Raw genomic sequence first — 10,358 nt, forward strand, 5'->3', positions numbered from 1 at the left:
AGGAAAAAACAGACACCCAACCGACTTTTCAAACATTTGAATCTCCTCCAATTAGTCACCCCAAGGGGTATATTTGCTAAAAGCCGATTTGGGTTGATTTTGATAGATGTTTGATTGATGTTTTGTCGATTTTTGATCAATTTTGTGTTTCAGGGTCTAAATAACTTTAAGTAAATATACACCAAGGTGTTCCAAATCCAAATTGCAGCCAAATGACATCAATATCTACCCCTAACATTACATTAAAACTGCCTCCACATACAGATACACGCACACACACACACACACACACACACACACACACACACACACACACACACACACACACACACACCTCTCTAAATATGTGGTTACCCCAGTGACCACATAGTCATGAAAAAAAAACATTTTTTCAATTACCTTTTAAACAGGAACATTTGCACAGAACAGCTCTATAGAAAAACTCTCACGTGCCATCAGACATACCCTTACATGCAGTGGCGGAACTAGCGAGCGGTGGGCCCAGGTGCGACAAAATGCTTTGTCCACCCCCTCACCCCTGGAGAGGACCTGGTGAGGGGGGACCTGCTCAGGGTCAGAGAAATGGATACCTAGCAACAGTGCCATAACTAGACATTTTAGCATCATGTGCAAGAAATGGCATCGGAGCCCCACCCCTGCATGCAAAATAGGGGCAGTGCGCGCCGCAGGCGCGCGCAAAAATACATAGGGGCGTAGCTTCATGGGGAAGGGGTGTGACCACAAAATAATACCAATTCATAAAACGGTGCACAGTAATCTCCATTATTCAAATTACGCCGCACAGATGCACCACTACACCAGGTAGAGACCCTTTTACACCTTACGGCAGACAGATTCCCCTTTTTACACATTACGGCAGACAGCGTCCCCCTTTTTACACATAACGACAGACAGCGTCCCCCTTTTTACACATTACGGCAGACACCATCCCCCTTTTTACACATAACGGCAGACAACGTCCCCTTTTTACACATAACGGCAGACAGCGTGCCCTTGTTACACATAACGGCAGACAGCGTGCCTTTTTACACATTACGGCAGACAGCGTCCCCCCTTTTTACACAAAACGGCAGACAGCATCCCCTTTTTACACATTACGGCAGACAGCATCCCCCTTTTTACACATTAAGGCAGACAGCATCCCCTTTTTTACACATAACGGCAGACAGCGTGCTCTTGTTACACATAACGGCAGACAGCGTGCCTTTTTACATATTACGGCAGACAGCGTGCCCTTTTTACACATTACGGCAGACAGCCCCCCCCCCCTAGCCACAACACGCGCCCCCTGCAAATAATCGATCGTATATTGAGGTGTCATGAAATAATCGTTTCAGGGCCCATGTGACAAGCTCTAGGACAAACAGGCAGATTTGAGCATAATGAACATCTGTGTGCACATGTGCATATTCTGAGTGTATAACTGAACTATACCATAATGCATGGACCTATTTTACCCCACACACACACACACACACACACACACACACACACACACACACACACACACAGTAAAGTTAGCAACCGCAGTGTACATTGCTGCTTTGATGAATTAATTCACCTGCTTTTATGGCTCTTATTGGCAGGGCTAGGAAGCCCGTTGAATCTTCCCTCAAGCACTAGGGATCCTGCCTGTAATGATGACATCCCCTCCCCACAGGCCCGCGAATCGCGGGTAAAACGGGGCGAGTGGGTGGAGCCTAATGCCTCAAATGGGCGGAGCTACGATCGTGACCCGCGATCAGAAAAAAATCTTTTAAGTTAATCAGGGGGGGTTTCTGGGTACGCGTGCGCCAGTGAGAGGGACAGCAGCAGCGCCTCAACCAATAACACAGCGCTGCTGCGGCTCCCTCCACCACCTCCCTCCTCCTCCTACCCCCGTGTCCGCTGCCTGCGCTGCTCTCCTCTCCTGTCCGGGCGGCTGTGTGCTACGGGCAGCGGTTGCCCGCAGCACACAGCGGCATGCAATGAGTCAGTTTGACTCATTACATGCTTTGGGCCCGTGGACAGTGGCGGGCCCCAGTGCAACGCACTGGTTGCACTGGCGGTAGTTCCGCCTCTGCTTACATGCTATCAGACATACCTACATGCTCTTACAGGCCATCAGACATCCCCACATACCCTTACATGCCATCAGACATCCCTGCATATCCTTACATGCCATCAGACATCCCCATATACCCTTACATGCCATCAGACATCCCCACATACCCTTACATGCCATCAGACATCCCCACATACCCTTACATGCCATCAGACATCCCTGCATATCCTTACATGCCATCAGACATCCCCATATACCCTTACATGCCATCAGACATCCCCCCATGCCCTTACATGCCATCAGACATCCCCCATGCCCTTTAATGCCATCAGACATCCCCTGCCAGTATGTATACTGACACATTTTGCTTATAGCTTTTTCAAAAATGCTGTTAGCATAATGTTTATTAAGATGGCAATGAGCAACGAAAGAATCCCTGCATATCCTTACATGCCATCAGACATACCTACATGCTCTTACAGGCCATCAGACATCCCCACATACCCTTACATGCCATCAGACATCCCCACATACCCTTACATGCCATCAGACATCCCAAAATGTCCAAACATGCCGTCAGGCATCCCCACATACCCTTACATGCCATCAGACATCCCCCCATGCCCTTACATGCCATCAGACATCCCCCCATGCCCTTACATGCCATCAGACATCCCCTGCCAGTGTGTATACTGACACATTTTGCTTATAGCTTTTTCAAAAATGCTGTTAGCATAATGTTTATCAAGATGGCAATGAGCAAGGAAAGACAATTAACTTGTCTCAACATCCACTTTATTGCTGGTATTGTGCTGTATTGTTAACATTAATAATTCGTGGTGAAACTATCATTTGTTTTCTCCATATATTTTATTTTGGTGCTTATCTTCAGAATTGGGTTTATTTTGACAAATAGGCCCATAGCCTTGTATAGTTTATGCAGCTGCCATGATTTTTGTCTGGTGTGGTAGAAGTTAAATGACCAATTCACCAGGCAAGTTTCTGCCATACTTTGGCCTTCAGTTCTATTCAGTGGCAAAAAAAAGAACACTTGATCACGTAATATGTTGATACTGTATTTTTTCCAAAAACTGTTCAAGAAATGTCTTTTTTTTAATGATTGAATTAGGTAAAGAACACATATTAAAGAAGCATCCAAAAAATGTTTATTAATTAAATATATATTGTATATTTTTCTTAACATTTGTAAAATATAATTTTTTTTAAAACATTGGATCATCATGACCATTGGAACATCGAGACCATCACAACTTTACATTTTCCAGGCACATCCTCCTCTTTGCAGCCTCTGAGGGGGCCAGAGGAAAGGTGAGGGGTGCTTTTCAACATTTGTCTGCATTTGTGGGTTGGGTGGTGTGATGGGCTGACAGATCAGCAGTGATCGGCTGCACGGCAGGCACTGGGGGAAGGATCCAAGAAGCAAAGGGGCCAGGAGGTTCCTCTGAGAGGAACAGCAATGGGATGATTCTCTTCCAGCAGACGCACTAGTGGGTGTTTCTGACTGGTCTCATCAGATGCAAAGATGTGAGAGGAAGCCCAGCCTGGTGTGGTTGCATCAGATGCGACCATGCCAGGAAAGTGGTTAAAAACCCATAAAAGTAGATAATAATATACAATTTTGAAATTAAAATCTTTAGACAGAAAATAAACTTTATTTAAAGAATAAAAGATATCTTCTAGAATTTCCTCTATTGTTGACACTCTGAGATGTCACTTCCTAACTGAAGGGAGTAGGAGTGCCCACCCAAACCTCCGGTCAGCTTTATATTTGCTCGTGAATGAAGTACTGTTGCCATTTCAGAGCTTCATAGACAGTGTGCATAAATTGCCCATCTTCCTTGTACGTATGCTGCAGTATAAACTATGGCTGTCTTTTTCCACTGGAATGGTGCCAGTAACTGCAGTAAACATGTAACGTTTGGTAACACTTTGTTCTCCTCTGCTTTCTGGCTCTCTCATTTTGAGAAACTCTGAACCTCTCTCATCTGCAGTGATTACATTTACCAGAGGGTTGACTCTTATATAATCTTTAGCAGACTTCACTTGTATTATATTGAAGATGTCCTCACACTTAGGGTTATATTCACTAAAGTGTGAGTCTACTAAAGTGGAGATGTTGCCTATAGCAACCAAACAGATTCTACTTACCATTTATCTAGCACAGGGGTGTCAAACTTGCGGCCCATGGGCCATATGCAGCCTCTACCACATCCTTTTGTGGCCCACGGGCATGGTTCCTTTTGTGGCCATGTTGGCAGGGGTTAAGTGGGGCAGAACTGCATCCCCGGCGTTCCGCCTCTGTCCACCCACGATGATGTTGCCTAAGCATCTGCACTGCCCACTGGCACCAATGAGTCATGGCCAGCGGCGTGGTGAAGCAGCTAGTAAGGAGCTGCTGAGCCCTCACAGTCAGCCGCAGCCCTTAAAGCCACAGCCAGAACCTAGACCTCTGAAGCAGCATGCCCACGAAGGTGCATCCTGCAAATGTAAGTCTCTGGGGCATGCTGCACAGGGGATGGGGATGCAATGGGGAAATTATGTGTAACGGGCACTATACTGGGGGACAATATGTGTTACTGGCACTATGCTGAGAGACATTATGTGTAACTGGCACTATACTAGGAGATATTATGTGTAACTGGCACTATACTAGGGGACATTATGTGTAACTGGCACTATACTGGGGGATATTATGTGTAATGGGCACACTATACTGGGAGACATTATGTGTAACAGGCACTATACTGAGAGACATTATGTGTAACTGTCACTATACTGAGAGACATTATGTGTAACTGGCACTATACTGGGGGACATTATGTGTAACTGGCACTATACTGGGAGACATTATGTTTAACTGGAACTATACTGGGAGAGAGTATGTGTAACTTGCACTATACTGGGGGACATAATGTGTATCTGGCATTATGCTGAGGGCATTATTTGTAACTGGCACTATACTGGGGGACATTATGTGTAAGTGGCACTATACTGAGAGACATGTGTAAACTGGCACTAAACTTGGGAACATTATGTGTAACTGGCACTATACTGGGGGCATTATGTGTAACTGGCACTATACTGAGAGACATTATGTATAACTGGCACTATACTGGGGGCATTATGTGTGACTGGCACTATACTGGGAGATATGTGTAACTGGCACTATACTGGGGGCATTATGTGTAACTGGCACTATACTGAGAGACATTATGTATAACTGGCACTATACTGGGGGCATTATGTGTGACTGGCACTATACTGGGAGACATGTGTAACTGGCACTATACTGGGAGACAGTATGTGTAACTGGCACTATACTGGGGGACATAATGTGTATCTGGCATTATACTGAGGGCATTATGTGTAACTGGCACTATACTGAGAGACATTATGTGTAACGGTCACTATACTGAGAGACATTATGTGTAACTGGCACTATACTGGGGGACATTATGTGTAACTGGCACTATACTGGGAGACATTATGTTTAACTGGAACTATACTGGGAGACAGTATGTGTAACTGGCACTATACTGGGGGACATAATGTGTATCTGGCATTATACTGAGGGCATTATGTGTAACTGGCACTATACTGGGGGACATTATGTGTAAGTGGCACTATACTGAGAGACATGTGTAAACTGGCACTAAACTGGGGGACATTATGTGTAACTGGCACTATACTGGGGGCATTATGTGTAACTGGCACTATACTGGGGGACATTATGTGTAACTGGCACTATACTGGGGGATATTATGTGTAATGGACACTATACTGAGAGACATTATGTATAACTGGCACTATACTGGGTGCATTATGTGTGACTGGCACTATACTGGGAGACATTATGTGTAACTGGCACTATACTGGGAGACATTATGTGTAACTGGCACTATACTGGGAGACATTATGTGTAACTGGCACAATACTGGGAGACATTATGTGTAACTGGCACTATACTGGGAGACATTATGTGTAACTGGCACTATACTGGGAGACATTATGTGTAACTGGCACTATACTTGGGGACATTATGTGTAACTAGCAGTATAATGGTGGACATTATATGTAACTGGCACTATACTGGGGGGCATTATGTGTAACTGGCACTATACTGGGCGATATGTGTACATGGAACTATACTGAGAGACATTATGTGTAATTGGCACAATACTTGGGACAATATGTGTAACTGGCACTATACTGGGGGACATTATGTGTAACTGGCACTATACTGGGGGACATTTTGTGTAACTGGCACTATACTGGGTGCATAATGGGGGTCATTCCAACCCGATCGCTCGCTGCAATTTATCGCAGCGCAGCGATCGAGTCAGATCTGCGAATGCGCCAGCGCCGCATGCGCCGGTGCATGCTGGGCGGCCGAAGGCTGTTGTATCGTAGCGATCGCCTCTGCCTGATTGAGAGGCAGAGGCGGTTGCAGGGCGGGAGGAGGCTGGACGGCGGCGTTAAGCCGCCGTTTAGGGGGCGCGGTCCGGCCAACGCAGGCGTGGCTGGACCATTGGGGGGGGGCGGGCCGCGACAGCTGCGTGACGACACACGCTGTCGCTGCGTTCGGGCAGCGAGGGGGTAATCCCGGCCAGCCGCAGGAGCTGCGTTGGCCGGGAGTTACTCCTGAAATGCAAAAGCATCGCTGCTGTGTGATGCTTTTGCATTTCTGCGGGGGAGGGGGGGCGGCACTGACATGCGGGGTGGTCTAGCCCTGTGCTGGGCGTTCCCCTGGATGTCTGAGTGCCAGATCGTAGCTGTGCTAAATTTAGCACAGCTACGTTCAACCCGGAATGACCCCCAATGTGTATAGTGGGGGCATAAAAATAAAAATATAATTTGGCCCAGTTGGGATTTTAAGTTTGACATGTCTGATCTAGCGCCTTCTAGAAGATAATAGCTAGAATCTGATTGGTTACTATTGGCAATATCTCCACTTCTCCACTTTGTGTAACATATCTATGTCTGGGGCGCTTTAAGTTTTTTGTTAATAAAGAGATGAGGTTATAACCACTTAGTTAATTGATATTTACTCTCACCAGCAGTTATTGGTGTAGATCACATGCAACTCTGTAAAGCGCTGCGGAATATGTGTGCGCTATATAAATAACTGGTAATAAATAATAAATAACTATGATAAATGAAATCACTACCTTCGCTGACACTGTACACTTAAGTGGCGCTGCACCAGCTACAGTAAATGTGGCTCTAATTGGGGGTGGTCTTCAGTTTTACGGCTGTCGGTATCCTGTCGCACAGTATACCGGCACCAGAATCCCGACAGCTGGCATACCAACACTTTATCTCCCTCTTGGGGGTCCACGACCCCCCTGAAGGGAGAATAAATAGCGTGGAGCGCAGCGAGCCCACAAGGGGCTCATTTGCGCTTGCCACGCTGTCGGTATGCCGGCGGTCAGGATTCCGGCGCCGGTATGCTGGTCGCCGGGAGCCTGGCCGCCGGCATACAATACCATGGACCCCGCCTCTTTCTGCCGCCTGCTCCGGAGTTGCCCCGTGATCACTGCGCAGTTGTTGTTATTTCCTTTTAAATTCTGTGTTTCGTGCCAGTTTATACTATGAGCCGTTATAGACTTATGGGCCTGATTCAGGTTGGATCGCAATTGTGAAAAGGATGCGGGCACATGGGCAGTGCTCATCCAGCGCATGCGCCTGCAGGCTGAGGTGTGGGCGGGGGATGGCAAAGCTCCATTTCCTAGGTGGAAATGGAGCGTTGCAAGGGCGTGGCATCAAAACACGCGGCGTTGCGGTGCAACTGGGAGCGTGGTGGTGGGAACGGGGGCGTGGTGGGGCGTGTAATATCACACACAGCCGCCGCAATCAGAGATTATGCGATCGCAATTAGTGCTTGCTCAAGGGAAGGGGGGGGGGGGGGAAGCTGCAGTCAGCATGCAGGACGGCCCCCAGCAATGCAATCACATGGATTGCAAATTCTGCTATTTAGCAGAATTTGCAATCCAACCTGAACCGGGCCCTACATGCTATCTACATACCATCACTATTGTTTGCATAGCAAAATGCTGCAGCGTTTGAAGAGTCAGACAAGTTTTTTAAATGTTGCCGTTACAAGGGAACGCACATAGAAGATTTTCCTTGAGATCCAGTGTGTTGTGAAAGTGCCCTGTACACACAATCTTGTCTCATGCACACAAGACAGCAGCAACTCACTACACTACAAACATAAAGTAAGAGAGAAACAATTAAAATGATACAGTATTTACAAACATTACACTACCAGAGAATATCTCTGATCCCGACAGATATAGTCAGAATATTGCACATACTACAAACGCTGCGCTCCATAAATCTCGCAGTAAATATCAATATAATACAATGAAAAAGTAGCAAGAAATTAGGAAAACAAACTCTTTACCTACTAACGGTCGCGTCCTACCCTCCAGAAGTCTCTTCTATTTATAGAGAGATCAGTTTCCTTTCTGAGCCTGACACAAAGGAGTGGAAAGTGAAAGTTGGAACCAGCTCATACAGTAACAACCAATAGCTTTCCTCCTCTGTCACATTCCATACCAGGAACTGGAGTTCGCCCCGGAAATTAACCCCTTCAGCATCTGCCGTCTGATTACGTTTTTGGGAGGTACCTGCAAATATTTAGAACCCCCTGAATGTACCATGGAGGGAACACAGCAGACATCTCCATATTTGCAGTAGTTCCTCTATTTCTGACTGCAGCTGTAGCCCCATAGACTTCTATGGGGGATGCAATGCTGTCAGACTTACCCAGCACTGGAATGTGAACCATTCTGGAGTTTGGCCCCGCCAGCTAACACCATCTGAAGTTGGCGTTAACCCCTTGTAGCTTATGGGCTACATTTCGTAGTCCTGTTCCTCAGGATAGACCCTCCAGTGATATGCTGCATGAATTAATTTTTATACTTTCTTATTATATGTGATATTTTAGATATATTCATTGGTTAAATCCATTTATTGCATAAATAATAAATAACTGGAAAATGTTCATATTTTATCTGTGCCATTTTCTCTACATATATATAATATTTTTTTTTTCCATCAAGAGTGGATTATTTGAATTTACAGAATATTTAATATATACATTTTTGTTTCTTTTTTTGTGGGGAAACCATAGGTTGGGTCTCTATTTCCGCATCTTAATACATTTCTTCAAAATATCCCCTTTCTATATACACTGCAAAAAAGGGAACACTTAAACAACACAATGTAACTCCAAGTCAATCACACTTCTGTGAAATCAAACTGTCCACTTAGGAAGCAACACTGATTGACAATCAATTTCACATGCTGTTGTGTAAATGGAATAGACAACAGGGGGGAATTATAGGCAATTAGCAAGACACCCCCAATAAAGGAGTTGTTCTGCAGGTGGTGACCACAGACCACTTCTCAGCTCCTATGCTTTCTGGCTGATGTTTTGGTAACTTTTGAAAGCTGGTGGTGCTTTCACTCTAGTGGTAGCATGAGACGGAGTCTACAAGCCACACAAGTGGCTCAGGTAGTGCAGCTCATCCAGGATGGCACATCAATGCGAGCTGTGGCAAGAAGGTTTGCTGTGTCTGTCAGCGTAGTGTCCAGAGCATGTAGGCGCTACCAGGAGACAGGCCAGTACATCAGGAGACGTGGAGGAGGCCGTAGGAGGGCAACAACCCAGCAGCAGGACCACTTCCTCCGCCTTTGTGCAAGGAGGAACAGGAGGAGCACTGCCAGAGCCCTGCAAAATGACCTCCAGCAAGCCACAAATGTGCATGTGTCTACTCAAATGAACAGAAACAGACTCCATGAGGGTGGTATGAGGGCCCGACGTCCACAGGTGGGGGTTGTGCTTACAACCCAACACCGTGCAGGACGTTTGGCATTTGCCAGAGAACACCAAGATTGGCAAATTCGCCACAGATGAAAGCAGGTTCTCACTGAGCACATGTGACAGATGTGACAGAGTCTGGAGACGCGAAGGAGAACGTTCTGCTGCCTGCAACATCCTCCAGCATGACCGATTTGGCAGTGGGTCAGTAATGGTGTGGAATGGCATTTCTTTGGGGGGCCACACAGCCCTCCATGTGCTCGCCAGAGGTAGCCTGACTGCAATTAGGTACCGAGATGAGATCCTCAGACCCCTTGTGAGACCATATGCTGGTGCGGTTGGCCCTGGGTTCCTCCTAATGCAAGACAATGCTAGACCTCATGTGGCTGGAGTGTGTCAGCAGTTGCTGCAAGACAAAGGCATTGATGCTATGGACTGGCCCGC

General features: G+C 46.4%; 1 protein-coding gene across 3 annotated transcripts in view; it reads right to left on the minus strand.

Moving 5' to 3' along the window:
* LOC134966041 (interferon-inducible GTPase 5-like) overlaps positions 1 to 8,675 on the minus strand; it is a 30,946-nt gene extending 22,271 nt beyond the window's left edge. For all 3 annotated transcript variants that reach the window (XM_063942504.1, XM_063942502.1, XM_063942503.1), the window contains exon 1: positions 8,493 to 8,675. The gene's annotated coding sequence lies outside the window, so the exon portion shown is untranslated. The remainder of the gene's footprint in view (positions 1 to 8,492) is intronic.
* Between the last annotated feature and the right edge of the window lie 1,683 nt (positions 8,676 to 10,358).

Source organism: Pseudophryne corroboree, chromosome 10 (genome assembly GCF_028390025.1).
Source record: "Pseudophryne corroboree isolate aPseCor3 chromosome 10, aPseCor3.hap2, whole genome shotgun sequence".
Classification (NCBI taxonomy): Eukaryota; Metazoa; Chordata; class Amphibia; order Anura; family Myobatrachidae; genus Pseudophryne; species Pseudophryne corroboree.